Source organism: Rhinolophus sinicus, linkage group LG09 (genome assembly GCF_036562045.2).
Source record: "Rhinolophus sinicus isolate RSC01 linkage group LG09, ASM3656204v1, whole genome shotgun sequence".
Lineage (NCBI taxonomy): Eukaryota > Metazoa > Chordata > Mammalia > Chiroptera > Rhinolophidae > Rhinolophus > Rhinolophus sinicus.
In genome coordinates, this window is record NC_133758.1 from 34,683,695 (window position 1) to 34,704,454 (window position 20,760).

Sequence of the window (20,760 nt, forward strand, 5' to 3'; positions counted from 1 at the left end):
TCCAAGTTTTGGCTTCTTTTAGGACTGGGCAATGGATGAAGCATTCCTCTCTACTTTTTGTATGTTATATACTCTAGGAGATTACAGTTCTGTGGTATTTGTACCCAAGTATCTGTCAGGTATTTTAAATGAAGCTGATGTTTCTGTTTTCACTTATGTATTCTCTTCTTAAACGTGGCAAGTTTGTTAACCCATTTCCTGACCTTTAAAATTCACATAATAGGAGTATCAATTTTACTGAGTTCCTGTGAGGGTTAACTGAGATAGTTCATAAAACACAATTAGTATCCCATGCTTGGTGCATAAAAATGACTAAAAAATATTACAAGTTATCAAGATCATCATTAGCATGATCATATTACAATTTCGTAATACAATTTCTCTGAAACTCTTCAGTGACTCTCTATTAATACCAGGGAAAATCCCCAAATCCTTAAAATAGCTTACAATGCTTATACACTTCATGATTTGGCAGCTCTGTTTCTCTATTCAAGTCTACAGCCATGCTGTTTAGCCCTCTACACATACCTGCTTATGTTCTCTTACCTCTGGGCTTTTGCACAGACTGTTTCGTCTTATTGGAATATCTTTCTATGCACTTTGCATTTTCTACCAATAAAATGAGGATTGTCTTGAACATAGGGAAAGGGGTTCAGATGCTATATAGCCAAAATTCACATGGGTCCCCTAAGGTATTTTTTGTAGAAATTTTTTCATTTTATCTAGGTTCTCACATTTTTGGCATTTATATATTTTTATAATGTTTTGCATTCTTTTTGTAATATTGTGTCTATAAATACAGCTTTTTCATATGCATTTTTTCCACTTTCTCCTTTCCTCCCAGCTCCAACCCTTGGTCATCTTCCAAGAGTTTTTTCTAACTTAACAGTCTTTTCATAGAATTACTTACTAGTTTATTATCCTTCTCATAGATTTTTTTTTCATTTTACTGATTTCTGTTCTTATTTCATTAGTTCCTTTACTCTTCTTCATATGGATTTTGTAAAAATAAAAGAGAAAAATACCTTGTTCACTAATTTATTTCTAGTTCTTAGAATGATACCTGACACATAGTAGGCTCCCAACCAATATTTTTTTAACTACTGCATGAAGGTGTTAAGTTTAGATATCAGCTTTATTATTATTATTATATTATTATTATTATTATTATTATTATTCTATTATTACCCATTCCTAGATTGGGTTTAGTGCCCATCTTTCATTTTCTCAGTGTGATCTGTGTAAAACGTTATGACTTGTTTACCCAATACACACTGAGAAAGTAGAGGAAGATACTGTTCTTCAACATTTTGGGGCCAGCACCTAGTACAGTACCCAGCATTTTGTAGGAAATCTTTAAAATTTTTGTTGGACAAATAAATACATTTTCAGGAATTCACAATTCAAAGTGAATCTCTTTAAACTATAATTTTAGGGTCATTAAATTTCCTGATTACCATAAAAGTGTTTGGCAATCCTTCATATATATGACATTCCATCTGAACAAGATTAAAAACTGTCTTCTAAGAAAATTTACATGTTCTTATTTATGTCATCCTCAAAAAATCAGGAGGCATGACCTATAATTAGCTGTTACCCAGTATTTTGTCTAATCATTTCTCTAATGGCGTTATAGCACATCAGGAGTTAAGGTTCACCCTGATTTTCTATCTCATATTTAAAAAAAAATCATACTTTTAAAATGTATCTCTATCAGGAATCAATGCCTTTTAGTGCTTTTCTGTTTATATTATCTACAACTTTCAAGATTTATGACATTAACATGTTACCATTTCAACTTGTGTTTTCTTAGGAACCCCTTTTTCTTCTTTTTCTTTTTTAAAACCTAGGTGGTTATTATGGAAACTAATTGCTTAACAAAAGGAAAGAAAATATAAAGGCATACAAATCTAGGTTTTGGTTCTTCTTACCTCATGGGATTTTCAGTAAATTACTTCAGCTTCCTGAGCCTCAGTTTCCTTACCTTTAAAGTAGCAATGATAATAAAACGAATACCTACCTGAGAGGATTGCCGTGAGGAATAAATGACAATCTAAGCAAAGGGTCTGGTACATGTTAGGAGCTCCCCTGTTTCTCTAGTGAGGAGTAATATTCAAAAATTGTACCTAGTATCAAGTGTTAACCCACTAATGTTCTATGAGGCAATATGTTTCTTCCTGATAGTTTTCCAGCTATTGTTCATCATTTAAATGGTCCCTTTTGCATCAGCATAATGTTGGGCTACTATTATATCTTCAGAAAGCAATCTGGCCTGAATTCCTTGCTGTTGACTGAGGGTTCAGAGCAGCAGTCCTAAAAAGTGGCATTCATTTATACTAGATCACTGACATTCTCCTCAAGGGACCTGTACTGATAATTTCATGAATCTTTAAAACCCCCAATACTATTATAGAATGTAATTTCTCTCATAAAATTCAGTAAAAGATGAAGCTCTTAAGTGACCCCTTTGGATTTTTAATGATTCTATAAATGCATTACTAAAATAATTTATAAGGCTAAGTGACTCATTCAACATACCAGTGTGAGTAATTCAAATAGGTGCTTCAGCAAAATTTCAAACTATTACAAGTCACAGACCTGACGATTTTACTCCACTTACTGCTAAATGCATTTCCTCCACTACATCACTATCTTTTGCAACTTTTGTAAACCTGATGATTCCACATCAACTTGCTCAGATCATTAAGTTATATTAAGGCAATTCCCTGAATGCAGGCCACTATTTACATTTCTTTACTAGGAGAATTTGTTTATAGATCTTTTTGAGGTGTTTTTTTTTTTTATCTGTAAGTATTTTAATTAAATAACATTTTCTGGTTTTTAAATCAATAATCGTAAATACTTCAAGGATATTATGTGTTTATTGTGCTTGGTGAACAAAAAGTCTTTAGTTATTTTTTGTAAATAATGCTCAATTTTGATTTCATACACTTCATGGTAAAGCAGAACTTTTAGATTGAAAGAATATGTGAATTTTAATCCAGCTACCTTTTTTCTTAAAGCACTATGACCACACGAGTTAAACAGACTCACATTCCTTGTCCATAAAATACGGAAACATTATGACATTGTCAGGAGGATTAAAAATAACAAAATATGTCAACATTTATTTCAAGGAAAGGTGCTCAATAAATATTAGCTCTCTTTGCATTTCCTTCTAATCACCTGTTTCTTGTATGCTCTCTCATGTGATGCACGTGACATTTTAAAAACAGAGAACAAGATGAGAAATGCATTTGTAAACCCTTTTCATTATCTTTTGCTTTTTTCCTACAACAAACAAATAGTAAACATTTTCTTCCTGTCCTCTCTTCTGTTTAACATCTTAGGATGACAGTTCCTTCCCAGTCTATTTTACTTGCTGGCAATTCTTCAAAAAATTGCTTATATTATTCTCTACTGGCATTGTCATTTCTCTGGTCACTATTTAATAAAAGACCTGGCTTTTATTTTTGGAAAATTTACTATTTGGCTTTGAATGAAGCTTTGTTTTTTGTAATATTTGGTGACTTTTTCCATTACTGGGCTGATTCATTAAGGAAGGTATTTCATTACCAGTTTCTTCAGCTGTATATTGTGATAAGGAAGTAAGTGATGTCTAATAGTTAGAATGACAGGAAAGATCTAGACTTTAGCAAAGAAACCATTTATTGTCATTAATTAGTCACAATCAGGCATTAAATACGCTATCGTAAGTACAAATATTTTAAAAATTCATAATTGATTTATAATTAGCCACAACTTAAATATTTATGAATTTTCAGTGTTCTCAATATTAAAATCTCAGGGTAAACAAATCTTACAATGCCCTTTCTGAAAGGTACACAAAGTTAGCACTTTTTATATAACTTTTCCCTATACTCTTCCTTTTTTTCTGAAATGTGTACTCATTCCACAACATTTATGGAAAATATAGATTAATTTTCATATTCCTTTCATTTTTTTCTTTATTATTTTCATTTGCATTATCATGTTTAGTTCTGTCAATACAGACATTTGTTTACATGGCAATTTGGGTTTAAAATGCACATTCACATCCTTTGTTGAATAAGTGAGTAAATGAAGTGATCCCATACTCTTCAATGAATAAAAAGAAATTCTGATAGGTTATAGTTCTGGGCAAGATCCCAGAGCTAGGACTCCAACCTTGATTTTCTAAGTCCCGGTCCTTTATTCCTTAGGTTGTATTCTGCTTTTCAACTTTCCATTTTCTCTTCAAATCTTCCTGATGTCATGATCAGTTCTCTTCCCTAAAGATTTTAGTAGATTTACTAAGCCTTCTTTTTGCTTTCCTCATTATGGAACTATGATAAGTATAATTTATAAATTCAAGAAAAGTTTGCTATGCCATCTATATTAGCTTCTCTCTCTCTCTCTCTCTCTCTCTCTCTCTCTCTCTCTCTCTCCACACACACACACACACACACACACACACACACACACACACACACAAATTGGTTCATATGATTGTGGAGGGTGAAAAATACCAAGGTCTGCAGTTGGCACCTGGAGGGCTCAGGAGAGCCCATGGTATAAGTTCCAGTCTGAAAGCCATCAGACTTAAAATCCAAGAAGAGCTGATGTTTCATTTTAAGTCCAAAGGCAAGAAAAGACCTACGTTCAAACTTACAGCAGTCAGGCAGGTGGTTGGATGAGGAAAACCCACAGTAGGGTGGGCAGTTTGCTTTACTCAGTCCACTGAGTCAACTGTTAATCTCATCCAAAAATATCCTCACAGACATAGCCAGAATAATGTTTGACCAAATATCTGGGCACCCATAGCCCAATCAAGTTGACATGAAATTAACCATCATATTATCTCTGTTTTTCATGTTGTTTGGGAAATATTTTTTTGTTCATTTTTCATTTGTTTGGAAAGTAAAACAAATTATTAAGGTAATATGCATCTCTTAGGCTCTGCATAGCCAATAAATAAGAAAATGACAAGCTTTCTTGGAGGTATACTTAATTTTTTTAGGCTTTAATACTTTCTAATATTTTCTCAATGTGGTTGCAGAAAGGATTGAAAATTATTTCAGAAAAAAATTAATGACTTTTCAAGATTAAAATTTTTATCATGAATATTCAATTAAATGTTAATATTGAGATTTACTTGTCAGATTTTCATGTGAATATGGCCTTTCTTATAGACAAACTAAAGATAAAGCAGGTTCATAGGAAATAATTTATTTTTGTTTGTTTGTTTTTTTTGTTTGTTTGTTTTTTGCAGTTTATGAAATCAGTGATATTTGACTTTGAGAAACATTTTGTGCTTATCACATGAAAAGCAATAATGAATCCATTCTTACCTGATGTACTGGGGGGGAAAATTGGTTGTTTGTTATAGGATATGGTTACATAGACAATTTATGAGAGGGGCTATCCTTATGCAAACTGGAAGTGATTCAGCATTTCAGAAAAGTAATGAAAACAAATAAAATGGATTTTGGTATTTCTCTTTTGTCACTCTCAAACTCCCACAAATAAAGAAATGTTTTTACGGTGCCATATAATTTTAAAGTTGAAAGGTCATTATATTCTACCTAATTTAACTTTCTTAATATTAGAGATGAAACATGTGAGGTTAGAAGAGTTACATGACTGTCGGTGAAAAAGTTATTCCTAGAAAAAAGTTTCCCAGCTCTAAACACTATACCACTACACTATTCAACATCACCTATAGAAAAAAGAAACATTAGTTCACAGACTAGGTGACTTAAGTCTTACTTCCAAATCTACCAAACAAGTATGTGATGCTGATCAAGTCAGTCTCTGTACTTTTGATTCTTTCTTTCTAAAATGAGTGAGGTTGTTTGAGTACATGATCTCCACTGTACCTTCCAACTCTAGAGGGAAAGAGACATGGGTACCTGGAATAAAAGAAAAATACATAAAATAATATATGACAGTCTTTACATTGATGAATGATGATGGTATGTAATGAACAACTTTTTCAAAATTTTTTACCTAGAGATTCTGCCTCCAAATAAAAAGATAATTTATTAAGCATATCATTTACCTATATACTATGCTTACCTATATGATATGATAAGGTGAATATTAATCTTTTAAATAGTTTTGATTGAAACTTCAATTTATCAGCATATTTCTGGTAAATCAAATTCCAAAATAAATTTTTTAAGTTAAATTTTATTTCATCAAATCTGGGAATTTTATTAACTACATTTAGTTTCCTTTTGAAATTTGAAATTAACTGAATTCTTTGGTTAATGATACAATGTCATACTTTATCAGTTTCTGAAGATAAAAATACTCACCAGATTAGGTACTGTCTAGTAAAATTTTCTTCAAATCTAATTCTTTAATTTGGGGAAAAAAAAAAAAAAGTTAAGACTACAATGGTTCTACCCAAAATTCAACAAATTGAAAATAAGATTGGAAAATATGTGGGACAGGAGTATCTGACATAGTATGTAGTCTTTATGAAGGACAACATGGACTAACAACAAAGTTTTGTGATAAAAATTGAAGGAATTTATTGGGAGAACATATGAGAATTGGCAATTGGCAAATATTCTTCTCATTTCAGCACACATCTAAAATGTCATGGGACTACATTCTGGCTGCTGCAAAGTGTGTAGTATAGAAAATTCTTAAATTTTCACTACTTTTAACTACTGAGGTAAGTTTTTTTCACTATTTTCTTTGTTGCTTATAAAATAATTTTTATGTTTTCTTTCATTGATATAATGATATATGTAAGATTTCAGCTTCTTTGAATATTTTACCTAATGAATTTAGGTAATTTTTATTATGTTGAACTAGTAAGTCAGACTGGAAATTAAAATAAAACTTGTGCATTTATGATAATATTTCTAAAGGAAATCCAGTATTAATACATTATGTACTATGGTCAATTTAATAGTACTTTTTCTAATACAATTAGCCTAGGCAATTTCATAGATAATCTGCAATCTTATCCCACACTCCCTTAGAACAGAGTTTGAGGCAAGAGTTAAGTGTTAATATGCTTTTTCACAGATGCATTCTTAGGCCAGAAAGTATGAGGGGAAAAGGAAATGAAGAGGGACAGACAGAAAACAGTGCAGGTGACATGCTACTCTATTGGCCAAGTTGTAATAAGAGGTACAGTTATCTGGCATGGAGACCATAGACAGACAGGCAGTAGAGAGGAGATGTCACAGATCATCAGACTGACAACATCATTTAATTTGTCAAATTTTCTTTCGAAATGTGAAGCTACAAGAAATGATTATACACAGAGCGTGTCAAAAAATGTATACACATTTGAAGAAAGGAAAACTGTATTAAAATTGTAATAGTCAATATATACTGATAATAAAAGATGAATACGAGTCACGTTTGACTTCTGCAATTACAAGAGTTGCTCAAAGTGGTTAACGTCATCATCCAGACACTTCTGATTATGGTGAACTACTGCTTGAGCAACGTTGACCAAAGTGTCCACTTGCATACATTTTTTTGGCATCCCCGGTATGTAAAAAATCTTAAAATATCACTAATGTCTACATCAAAGCTTTAGTTATGTTTCTAAAAGCATAATTTTACTGAAAAATTATTTTTTCATGGTTCATCCCCTTTGATTTTTTTCCTCTTAACAGTAAATTATATTAATTCTTTGGTGTAAATTTACTGAATGAAATTAATTATTTGCTGTTATCATTGAATGAGGAGTTAAGCCCAAAATAGATGCAAAGCAACATTATTCCAAAAATTTGTGAAGACAGACTTATGAATTGTTCACAGTCTATAAGTGGAATTACGCTCATAAATTGCCTCAGAAAAATCATGATCAAATGGGTTTCAAACAAGCATGGATAAGGAAAATTCTGTGTTGCTTCTGAAAGAATTAATGCCATGATACATATTTTTACACACTTCATTGCATTAAATAGATTATATATGTAATTTTCTTAAGTGTACACTAGTTTTTTAAAGAATTCTTACAATTATGTGATTAAGTGAAATTAGAAAACATTATGCCCAAAATATAATACTCATTTTGTTTCAAAATTATAATATGTTAAAATATCCTAAAACTTTGACTTACATTGTGTCATAGTAAGAAATACACTATTGATACGTTGCCTTTACAATTAAGTATTGAAACTACCAAAGCTGGGCGTCCAAAACGAGTTTAATATGGGATAGATATGTGTACTCTTTCATGAAGAAAGGTGTCTTGATCTAAATCAGCAAGTTTGATTTGTTTTCTGTCATCATGCAGCTGCCTGCCCGTCTGTCCCCTCGTTCCTACCCCTAAAAAGAAAGGAGAGTCTGTGAGACTAATCCTATCAGAGACTTTGTTTCACCTTTGTACTTACACCTCATGTCTCTCTGTTTGGCCCCCAAAAGATGGCTGGCTCGCCAATGACAGGTAAGATTCCTCAAGAGAGGAATGACCTAAGACAGGCACAGTCGCGTGGGGACCACCAGAAGAACTCATGGGGTCGATAGAGGTGGGCACAGCCCCCCATGTTCCCCTGTCTAAGTTGAACATCTGCCTATGTGGCGGTATTCCTTCCCACAAACTGCTTGGGAAGTGATTCTAGAAGTGATAACATCCGTTCTCCATCTCAGCAATTTTCAGCACAAAGGTTTTGTCCCCTTGGGAGGTACGAACAACAACTAGTAATACATCATGGGACTTTCGGCAGGCAAGGGTGATTGGTTTGAACCAGTTTTCTGTATGGTGTATGAAACTCACAGACCGTAGAAAAAACAATGCTACTTCCTTGTATGTGCATCAATAAAAGCCACAAGGTGGCCTGATTCGGGGCTCTCAATCCTTTGAGGCTGTGAGACGCTTGGCCCGTTTCAAAACTTTCTTGGTTTCTGTTTCTTTCTTAACCCTTTGCTGCCCCTTCTCATTCTCTCACTGTCCGTGTTGCGCTGGACACGACAGTTTTCTAGTCATAGTTTAGATGTGTGTTGAGTGAATGCACAATAACATTTTATTTATTAATCAATCATTAACAGGTGTTTGTGTTGTATTGATATTGTGCTGCACATGGAGGAATAATACGTAAGTGGGATTATTACCTCTGCCTTTAAGGAGTTTTCAGTATTGCCTTTTTTTCCCCTTTATGGCTGTATCATGCATTTGTAAGTATCTTTGACTAATAATATTTTAAGGAATAGTCACAGAACAGAGAAAACTAACCATGTATATCATTGAAACTATGATTTTAACTCATACGTACCTTTAAACAACTGAGAATCTAAAAGTTAAGAGTTATAAATTTATCATACAGTTCCAAAATTTAAATAATTTTTGAATATTTGAACCAAAGATGAATATTTGAACCAAAGAAATTTTATATATTCTGTAATCACTATCCATATCAATGCAGTTTTATACTTAATATTGTTTGGTAGATAGCTGTTGTTGGTATAATATCCATATTTAAGCAGAACAAAATAAATAATTTCATTGATTTTTGTATCTTTATTTATGTTATTGATGTTACATATATACTATACACATGTAATTTGAAGAACAATGTCTAAAATATCTGTCATATTTTATACCTCACTTTTCTTAAGTTCAGTTTTAATATATCCTATGTAATTTAATAATCACAGGGATTTGTTCTTAGAATTTATATAGAATAAAGTGCTCTAGCATTATATAATTTAGCAAAATATCCTTTTATGATGATTTGGTTTTCATATGATTATTTCCATGTCAATCTAGTCCCTTTCAATAACCTGTTTAGACAACTCTGAGGTTTTTCCTTTTTGTTTTCTGTAACAAGCACTAAGTTTACCACAAAAATAATGTGCATACATTAATTCTATTTACTGAAATAGAATTATTTATAATTGCAAGCGGACTTTAGATAACGGGGATTATTTAACAATGTGATTTTTATGAAAATCTATCAGCAGAACTATCGATGGACAAAACAAATCAGGTAACAATGAGTAGAAGAAATTTGACTAAATTTCTGGATAATTTGATTACAATTCTTTGGAGCAAACACTACAGATTTTTTAAAGTATGGAGGACCAGAGTTCTGGAGAGAACTCTCAGGATCAAGGACAGGAGATTTTAAGATAGAGTGAAAACAAAATCAAGACTTTCCATGAATTTAAACAAGTGAAGATGGCTTTAAAAAAAGAAAGCATCTGTAACCAGAGGATTTCCAAGCTGTATTTATTCCAAACTAAAGATCTTTGTAACAGGCAGTAGTGTTACAGAGTGTGTTGACCCTAATTCTCTCTCCAATCTCGTTAGGTTACTTTAACAAAATAACTGTTTTTTGCTTAGTCAACAAATAACTAGAGTTTCTCATATTTCTAGCTTCCCTTGCTTTTTCTTTAATGTGCTGATAATTTTTTTTTTTTTTTTATCAGTACTCTAAGAAGGTCAGTACATGGACTTAAGAATTCTGAGGATCTGAAGGGGGACCTTCATGCTATCTGCATTGCTGATTTTCTCTACTTATTAATAATCTTTGCACTCCCTTTTACCATCTTTTCTTGCTTCTCAGCTCTGTTTGTACTTTACTTTTCTCTTGTATATTGTTATTTGCAACATTAATTCCTGACGTGGTGATTTATGTACATACTATATATAACAAATACAGCAGAAGATCTCAGAATTTTTAAACACAATTGAATAGCTTATAGAACAGTTTTGTGTACTTCTTCTGAGTTCAACATGTAAGACTAGTCAATGTGCTGATTGGCATTTCTAGGCCATGACTATGAGAAAGGTTTCTATAAAGTATAATGTGATATTTCACTTCTAACTTTTTTCCTTGCAGGATTTTCAACATGATAATTTTTAGTTCCGCCTTTTCCTTCATATGGCTATGGCAAACATCTTGGGTAAATTGTGGTTGTAACTACTTATTCCACATTTATTTTTATACTATATAAAGAATACGAAATGCTGAGTCTAAATCTAAAGTAAAATGAGAGAAGAAAGGAAAATTTATGGATTTTAATAGAGCATCTGGCTCAGAATATGACTAAATTAGAAAGGAAATGGAAATAAGGAAGTTTCCTTTGTTCTTTTTTGTAAATTACTTATGACCTTACTTACATATAGCAACTCGTGCTTTCAACACTCTAGTGTCATTTTAACCCATTTTGTTTCTTAATTGAATTCTATATTTTAATGGATAATATTGAATAGTTTCATTTACAAAAACATATAACCTCTATGAAGCCCGATGTCCATGTGTTTGTAACAAATCAAATACAAGTCAGCATCAAAAATAATACAAAATAATGTTCATTTGACTGCAATACCAAGGGGAGAATAAATTTGTAATACAAAAATTTAATTCCTTAAATTCTTAAAATTTAAGGAAAAAAATGTCTTATTCCCTTTCACTTGTCCCTCACCTTCGTTCCTAACTACATAAAGTCACTAACAAATAAGACCAAGGGAATTCTCTTACTTCTCCCCCGCCCCCACCACCAAATAGTTGTAGCTTAGCTCTGTTTCACAGATCAACTTAAGTCATTGTGTTGTAAACAATTTTCCTCTTTATCTTTTATCTTGGCTCAAAATTGTAAACTGCACACAACCTCCTCCTGGAAGAAGAATAGTTCTAGAAATTACTGAATCTAAATATTTTACTCTTCATATGAATCTTAACAATGCTTTGCTCTTTCATGTGTCCCTTTTAGGTCTGGTGGTTTTGTGTCTGTGAAAAATGTCAGTGGCACAGCATGTTGAACCTCCGTAGCAGGGGGCATTTTTCTGCATTTGAAATGTTATTCTTTGTTTCCATAATGTGTTCAGCACATGATTCTCCATTTTTTATTTCAGGCCATGGAACAGTAAATCCTGAAAATTTCCAGATTTCTTTTTTTTGGTAACAACATGTTCCAAAGGGTTTAAATTGAAAGTATCACAGCAGGAACCAAATCCCTAGAGGATTTGGACACATGTCTCCACTGGTCCATGAATGTCTAATAACATTGTCCAGAAATACTAGTTTCTTAAGAAATAGGCTATGTATGGAGATTGTTTTTACATTTATTTTAAATTCTGTCACAAGGGAATTTTTAGACTTTTTTTAAAAAAAAAATTTAGACATTAAAAAAAAAAGTTATTGGGGAACAGTGTGTTTCTCCAGGGCCCATCAGCTCCAAGTTGTTGTCCTTCAATCTAATTGTGGAGGGCACAGTTCAGCTCCAAGTCCATTTTCAATCTTTAGTTGAACAGGCAACCTTGTTGTGAGCTCACGTTCTAACCAACTGAGCCATCTGGCCACCCCTCCGGAAGCTTAGCAGCAGCTCATTGTCTTCAATCTAGTTGTAGAGGGTGCAGCTCACTGGCCCATGTGGGAATCGAACCTGCAACCCTATTGCTCTAATCAACTGAGACATCCGCCACCCAGACTTTTCAATAATCAATAGAGGTCTATTTGGGTCTCAGAGAAGTGTATCCAGTTGCATTTTGTGTGCTAGTCCCAAAGTTATAGTGTTGATCTCAGAGTACTTTCCATCACTGTCTTTTAATTTTGTGGTATTATTCTAAAATGAACAAGTGCATGTTATTGCAGTCAGCTAAAGTCTAATGTTTCATAACAAATGACCCCGACACTCAGTAGCATGCAATGTTTCTCACTTACATGTCTGTGCTGTGGTTGAGGATTGGCTGATGTAAGTCAGGTTCTAGTTAACATGGTCCACATCTTGTGCACATGTCTTTCATTCTTCTGCAATCATAGATTACTATGGAATGTTTTTTTCTTGGTAATTGAAAAAGCTCAAGAAAGCAAACATACTTGTCTCTGGAGATTTCAGCTTGTGGTAAGTACACATACCACTAGCCTGAACAAGTTACTAGGCCAAGCCCAAATCAGTGAGGTAGAAAAATATATCTCTCCTACAGTGGGAGGGGAGGAGGACTGATTGGTTGCAGAACAAGAATCCAAATTTTACAATATCCAGTAAAATTGTAATCTTTTGGATTATAATTGAATGATGGAAATTTAGCTTCAAAACGTCCAATTATAGCCCCCAAAATGTGAACTACACATTCAACTAGGAAGCTTCTAGTTATAATTGAAAACACTTTTATTCACACTGATTTAAATGGTAAAATTTTTTTTAGGAAATCCAGGGGGGGTGCTGTTGATTTTAAAGCTAGTTATGTAGCACCCAACAGAGTCCATCAAATCCCCTGATTCTTTCAATTCCTTGTCTCTGCTATTTTTAATGTTCTCTTTATTCTCAGGTTTGCTGCACATACGTACCCTTATTTCAGAATTTCATAATAGGAGATGACAACACAAGAGGAAAAACAAAGAATATAACTTTTTACATGATCTTTACTGGCAGATGTAAAACTTTTCCCAGCAAACCTCAGCAAATTTTCCCAGGTGTCTTATAGGTAAAAATTGGGCTACATATCCATTTGTGAACCATTCATTTGTAATGGAAATGATCTTATCTTTAGATCAATCGTTCTTCCCTCTAGAGTTGGCAGAACTGGCAGTGAAGTCAATTTCTTCAGAAGTGCATATTTTTTGTTGTTTGTTTGTTTTGGAGGGAGGAGGAAACTAGATCCATTATAGAGTTTTGTAAGGACTAAGGAAATTAATTTTGTATATTAGCAACAGTATGCCCTACATTTAAACAATGCTCATTCTTTAGTGCTCTTCTCAAGAGAGGATTGAATTCAAAGAAACAAAATTCAAACATCCAACCCATTGTTAACCTTCCATAGAGCTCATATCATTCTGAAAGAAGAAATATATGCACACACATTCTAAAAGTTTATTAAAGTCCTCTTTATATATCTCTCATTGAAAATATTAATAACATGTAAGAGTTGACCCAAAGTATTCATTTCCAAGCTGAACTCATAAAATGCCCTCACAGATCACCCTTTTATCTTTTCCATTCCCACCTTTCCTCTTATCTTTTAACTACATAGAGTAATTTAATTATCTGCAATACTTCAATTTTCTTGTCCTCCATAATACAGATATTACCTTACAAAAGTGGGTTTAGAAGCTGACCCAGAAAATATAAATCCTACATCTTTCTAAGGGGGTAGGGAAGGAGAACATTTGCAAATAATTAATGTAATATTTTATTTTCTAAATTCCTATCACATATACATTTATAAATATATAAATTCACTAAAGTGAAAGGTGATATTCTCAATATCTTGTGATATTCAAGAAGTTGAAGATAGATCCATTTCTTTTTATAGTTATTATAATATACCTTCATTGATGTGTGTAAATCATCCAATTCCAATATGTGTAAAGGATATTTAAATGAGTGTAAAAGCCACCCTAATCTTTAAAAACTAGCTTAGGGCCGGCCCGGTGGCTCAGGTTGGTAGAACTCCATGCTCCTAACTCTGAAGGCTGCCGGTTCGATTCCCACATGGGCCAGTGGGCTCTCAACCACAAGGTTGCCAGTTCAATCCCTCGAGTCCGGCAACGGATGGTGGGCTCCGCCCCCTGCAACTAAGATTGAACACAGCACCTTGAGCTGAGCTGCCGCTGAGCTCCCGGATGGCTCAGTTGGTTGGAGCGTGTCCTCTCAACCACAAGGTTGCCAGTTCAACTCCCGCAAGGGATGGTGGGCTGCACTCCCTGTAAATAGCAACGGCAGCTGGACCTGAAGCTGAGCTGCGCCCTCCACAACTAAGATTAAAAGGACAACAACTTGACACACTGTTCCCCAATAAAGTCCTGTTCCCCTTCCCCAATTAAAAAAAAAAATCTTAAAAATAAAACAAACAAAAAAGTAGCCTATTACACCTACCCTCTATTTTGGATCTTCCACATTTGCAAATGTATACAATGATCATTATGTCCAGAGTAACTCCCTTCTTGTTTTTAGTTATTTTTCTTGTTCTATTCAGTTAAGATCATCTATTTGCAACTTTATTTTCTTAATTTCAAGAGAGGATTGCACCAATCATGCAGATGTAAGCCTACCTAAAAGAGAAGGATACTATGAAAGTTACATAAAAAACAGAATTCTCTCATCAGAGAATTTAGAATCTCATAATTTACATTCAAACCTCAAAACGAAAGAACGTGTTTCAATGACTACATTACTGATATTTCTTGAGACCAGTTTACACACACACACACACAGATAGTTTTCCTATATGTATTTACACATACACAGATAGTATTTCCACTTGGATTTCATAGAGTTAAGCAATTTATTTATTTAAATCTCACCTTTAATTTGGACTCTTTATCAATGGGTAATACAGGCCACCTTTGTCCGATAAATGTTAAATCTCTGTCATGCTGGCAGAATGGCTGTGGCCAAGAAATAATGTATGTTAAACGAATTTTTGAATGGTTTTTCATTATTTTTCTAAAGTGTTTTATTACACTTTTATGATTATACAAGAAACGTGTGCTTACCACAAAAAATACAAAAAAATAAAAATTCAGAAAATAAAAATAATATAATCTTCATTAAGAAACAGCCATTTAAAAATATGCATATATACACACACATACATGTATATATGTGTATGTGTGTATGCATATCTGCAGCTTTTTACAATTATAAATAGATGCGTACAGATATAGGTAAAAATAAGGTTTATTTATATGAATATAGTCAAAATACATGTTACAAATTAACACTGGTATATGCAGTAAAAAAGTAAAGTACTTTTTTCATTGAGTGATTATACTTAATAATGCTATTACAATTTTCTAATACATGAGTTTTTACTTGTAGCTTATTATTGTAATTATAATTTAGTTGTCCAGTATACTTTATTAAACCGATGACCTATTATTGATACACACACACATACACCTCTAGGCATAAAACCCCATATATCTATAAATAATTGTATAAGATAATTACTTGAATGTGGATAAAGCATTGTATGGATCTATCATTATTTGTTTAAGATACTTCTTAAACATTAATTGTTGGAAAAATATTTTAAAATTTACACAGGATGTCACAACTGTCCCCCAATGGAGACAGTGTTAGGTCTTATACCACTGTGCCACTGTCACTACTCTCTTAACAGATGTAGATGTGGCCATCTTCTGAAAACCTACACTATTTTAGCCAGAGACAAATAACATATCTTGACAAACTTTCCATTTTTTAAACATTTCTTTAACGCATTTCTCATTTTATGAATTGCCAGTTTGTGTCCTTTGTCTTCTCAAAATACTTTTCTGATAGCTTTGTTATAGGTAATACGTATATTTAAAACTGATACTTTGCCATTTATTTACAATATTTCTACTTCATTTTTGTCCTTAGTATTTCTAAAATGTTTCTGTGTTCAAATTATTCATCTTTTTCATTATGGTTTCTTCCTTTGAAATCATTCTGTATTAAACGAGATCTCTCAAAATTAACATTGGGGAGTCATTGGTTTTATCTTCTACCTCTTTCATTATTTCTTTAAAAATAATAATTATTTAACCTGTCTAGAAGTTAGCTGTGTTTGTATATGTGTGAGTGTGTGTGTAGGTGTATGTGTGTGTGCGTGTGAGGGCCCATGGGTATGTGTATGTTGCTATAAGGACTTAACTTGATTTTGAGTCAAACAATTCTGCACTTACTAGGGGCAGATACTGGATGAAGTGCTTAATGTGGATTATCTCATTTTTTCTGGAGAACATCTCCTTAAGGGATGTACAATCCATACTCATATTTTACAATGATGAAACTAAGGCCCAAAGTGATTAAAGAATTTGCCCAAGATCTAGAAGTGGAAAAAGAACAAGGAATTTAATCCAACTCTGCTCCAATGTTCATGTTCTTAATAATTAACGTGTACTGTATCCCAAAGTGTTTGTTTCTTGTATATGTTGTTACCAGTTGGCACATCAAACTCAGCATGATCAAAAGTTTATCGATCATCTTTACCTTTGACTAGTTTTTCTCATTTTTCCTCCTTTTAAAATTGAAGATATTGCAATATTCCAAGTCACCTAAGATAAAAGTCTGGGAGTCATTCTTGCCACTTGCTCTTTCTTCTCATCTTACATTTTACCAATCATGAATCTTGTCAATAGTAAAATTATAGGGTTGTTTTCCCTCAAACTAGACCCCATTCATGCTATATACTATTATTATTGCCCTTGTTATAATAGCTCAATTTTTCTGTATATATTCATCATCATGATCTTTCAGAACCCAAATGTAACCAAATTACCTCACTAAAATTTCTCATATTTCTTTCTGAAACGTTAAAATTAGATGAGCTCATTGCTGATATGTTTTTTTCTTCTTCTTGGTAACCAGACTTAAAATTGTACCTATAGAAAAAGCCAATGTATTTTTATTCAGGTGAAAATGAGATATTGCCAAAACAAAACAAAAACATTACTTTTTAATTTTTATTGACTGCCATTTATTAAATGTGATTTTTTTCTTGTATTAGTGTGTCTGTCAAAAAACAATAATATCTTTATATATCAAATTGATGACATTTCATTTATGAAAAACTAAATTCTAATAATAAAATATAGGGGTAAATTAGACAAAGTAAGAATTGTATTGTTTTAGGGTTTGAGTAATGTCTTTGGTGCACTAAAGGAACTTATTAGTAGAGTAACAAGAACTTTCAGTCACTAATAATAGCAGGTGGGGTTTTATCTAAAGCTATGAATATCGCTGTTACTGCTTGTTGAGAAAAAAGTTTATAATTTTAAATAATTATAAAATTAGATTCATAAATTGTCCATTCAGCTTACCATTACAGCTTTTAATATGATTATATTTATCTTTAGGAATAATGAAAGTTTGGAGTTGAACTGCAGAATGGTATCTTAGGTAGACATTAATATGTCAAGAAAAAACATATATTTTTGTAGATACCACAACTTCGGTTAGAATATATGAGAGAACGTAAGAAAAAGAAAAGAAAGAAAACAAATATGCAAAGATTGGAAGGAGCAGGTTACAAAGAAATGTTCATGACTGATTCCCCCCGTCCCCCAAGTATAAGAGTTGGTAGAATTAAACTTTAGCATGCTAGTTCTGAATGAGATATTGCCTAGGAAAATGACAAAAAGGATAAGAAGTAATGACAAGATTTTATATGGTACATCCTTTCTCATGTACCAGAATAAATTAAAGGTTTAGTATAATTGCAAGTATGCAGTAAGCTGTTTTTGAGGCTTTAAAAAAAAACATTAAGAAGTACAAATCTTAATTATAAAGCTTTATTAATACTGAGTTTCTAGAATACATTCTGGAATGCAACTTTTAATCAAGATACCGTATGGTTTTTAGACAATGCTGGGCAACTTAAGTTAGGCGTGAATTTAAAATAGTAGTGGGTATACTTTTCTTTTTCATAAACTCTTCTGTTTATTATTATTTTAAATTTCTTACTGGCCCTTCATTTTCTGTTTTCTTGTGTGGGAAGTTACTCTTTAAAAAACAAAAAACAACAAGAAAAACAAAACCTCCTTTTGCATCCATGTATGGAAAGATTTTTCACAGGAATGAGGTATCTCTCAGTTCTAGAAACTTGTTTCTTTTTTTTTTTCCCCAATACATATTTGTTGGAAGAGTTTTAGTAATAGAGTACTTAAAAACAACTTTGAATGTTTGAAAACTATCATATTTGGTTTCAAATGAATGCTTTTACAGAGAAAACAAACACATGCAGTTGAACAAACAAATGCTTTTCATTTTGCAATGTTAAAATCTATTTTTATTTTCGAAAACACAGAAGATGGAATATATAACCTTGAATAATTCTAAATATAGTGTAGAGAGGTTTCTGTGCAAACTCCACATGTTGCATTTCTACTATATTGATATATAGAGAACTAAATTGGTATGTAGATGGTTTTGGATGTAAGAGATTGGAGTAAATCTACTGAATGATAGAAAAATGCTGATATATTCTAGTTCTCCACTTTAGCAAATGTGATTCGTGGTACAAGTTGATAAAATAGGTTTGGTAACTTATTTTCTTTGGTTAAAAGTCACTATGTAGATTTGGAGAATTAAAACCCAAGTTTTTGATATGTGAGAATAATAATTTATAAATATGTGATGAGTATATAGAATTCATTCTGGTTCATAATTGCCTTATTTGAAATAACATCTAGGTATTTCCTTCTGATTTCAAATAGATATACAGATCATTAGATATTTAGTAGAGAATGGTGCTTAATGGCATGGTTTTAAAGAGAAACTTCCTGCATTCAGTGATTGATTTTACCTCTTATTAGTCTTATGATCTTGTACATCTTATTTCTCTGTGCTTCAATTTTCTCGTCTGAGGGGTAGATATAATAATGGGATAAATACACTTAAGCACTTAAAAAAGTACCTGGCATATAATGCAAACAAAATAAACATTATTTTTAGAGACAATAAAGAGTTGAGTTAGTGGTTGGTGAATTTAATTGATGTTTAGTAGGCCTTGATAAAGAACTGCTTTCCTTTTTTCATTTTTCTAGTGCATTAAAATTTACAAAGCGTCTTTATGTTTAATGTCTTATCTATTTGGAGAGGAAAGTTTAATTGAGTTAGCAGCTTGTTAATAAAAGAAAATTATCCTGAATTAAGGAAAATCAGACTGGGATTAGATACAGAATTTGTATACCATGTGTGATCAGAGCACTTCTTTCCCTAACAATTATTTGTTTCTGACTTAGAAAGCGAAAAACAAACAAAAAAACCCTCAGTGCTAAGTGGTGAAAGAAAACAAAAATGATAGAGTCATAAACAAAGACTTTTAATCAGTTTTCACTTTTAGGAGAAGAAAATGACTCTTCCAGAGGGTTGATTGATGTTTCACCCAAAGTTCTTAGTTGATACACCAGGAAAAATTTGCATATATACTTTTTTTAATTAAAATTTATTGGGGTGACAATGGTTATTAAAATTACATAGGTTTCAGTGTACAACTCTGTAGTACATCATCTATATATCACATTGCGTGTTCACCACCCAGAATCTGTCACTGTGTACCAAAATTAACTCAAAATAGATCAAAGACCTAAACATAAGACGTGAAACAATAAACTGCATAGAAGAAAACATAGGTACTAAACTTCTGGACCTTGAGTTCAAAGAGGATTTTATGAATTTGACCTCAAAGGCAAGGGAAGTAAAAGCTAAAATAAATGAATGGGACTGCATCAAAGTAAAAAGCTTCTGCACAGCAAAAGAATCCATCCACAAAATAAAGAGGCAATCAACTGAATGAGAGAAGATATTTGCACACAACGCCTCCGATTCAGGGCTAATATCCAAAATACATAAGGAACTCATACAACTCAACAACAAAAAACAAACAATCCAAATAAAAAGTGGGTAGAGGACCTGAATAGACATTTCTCCAAAGAGGACATACAAATGGCCAATAGAACTATGAAAAGATGCTCAACATCAGGAATCATTAGAGAAATGCAAATAAAAACCACAGTGAGATATCACCTCACACTGGTTAAAATTGCTATTACCGATAGGACAAATAATAACTGTTGGAGAGGCTGTAGAGAAAAAAGAACCCTCATACACTGTTGGTAGGAATGCAAAAGTGTGCAGTTGCTATGGAAGGCAGTGTGGAGGTTCCTCAAAAAATGAAGAATATAATTACCATATGATCCAGCAATCCCTCTCCTGGGTATATACTGCAAAAAATCTGAAAAAAAATTATCTGTAAAGATATATGTGCTCTGACGTTCATTGCCGCTTTATTTATGGTGGCCAAGACATGGAAACAACCATAGTGCCTTTCGATAGATGATTGGATAAAGAAGTTGTGGTATATATATGTAT

The 20,760-nt window shown here is 32.6% G+C and overlaps 1 long non-coding RNA gene across 1 annotated transcript in view; it reads left to right on the top strand.

The window, feature by feature from the left end:
- The window catches only part of LOC141573152 (uncharacterized), a 71,333-nt gene that overhangs the window by 20,967 nt on the left and 29,606 nt on the right, over positions 1-20,760 (top strand). The window contains exon 2 of the long non-coding RNA XR_012498772.1: positions 6,572-6,664. This is a non-coding gene — a long non-coding RNA (uncharacterized LOC141573152). The remainder of the gene's footprint in view (positions 1-6,571; positions 6,665-20,760) is intronic.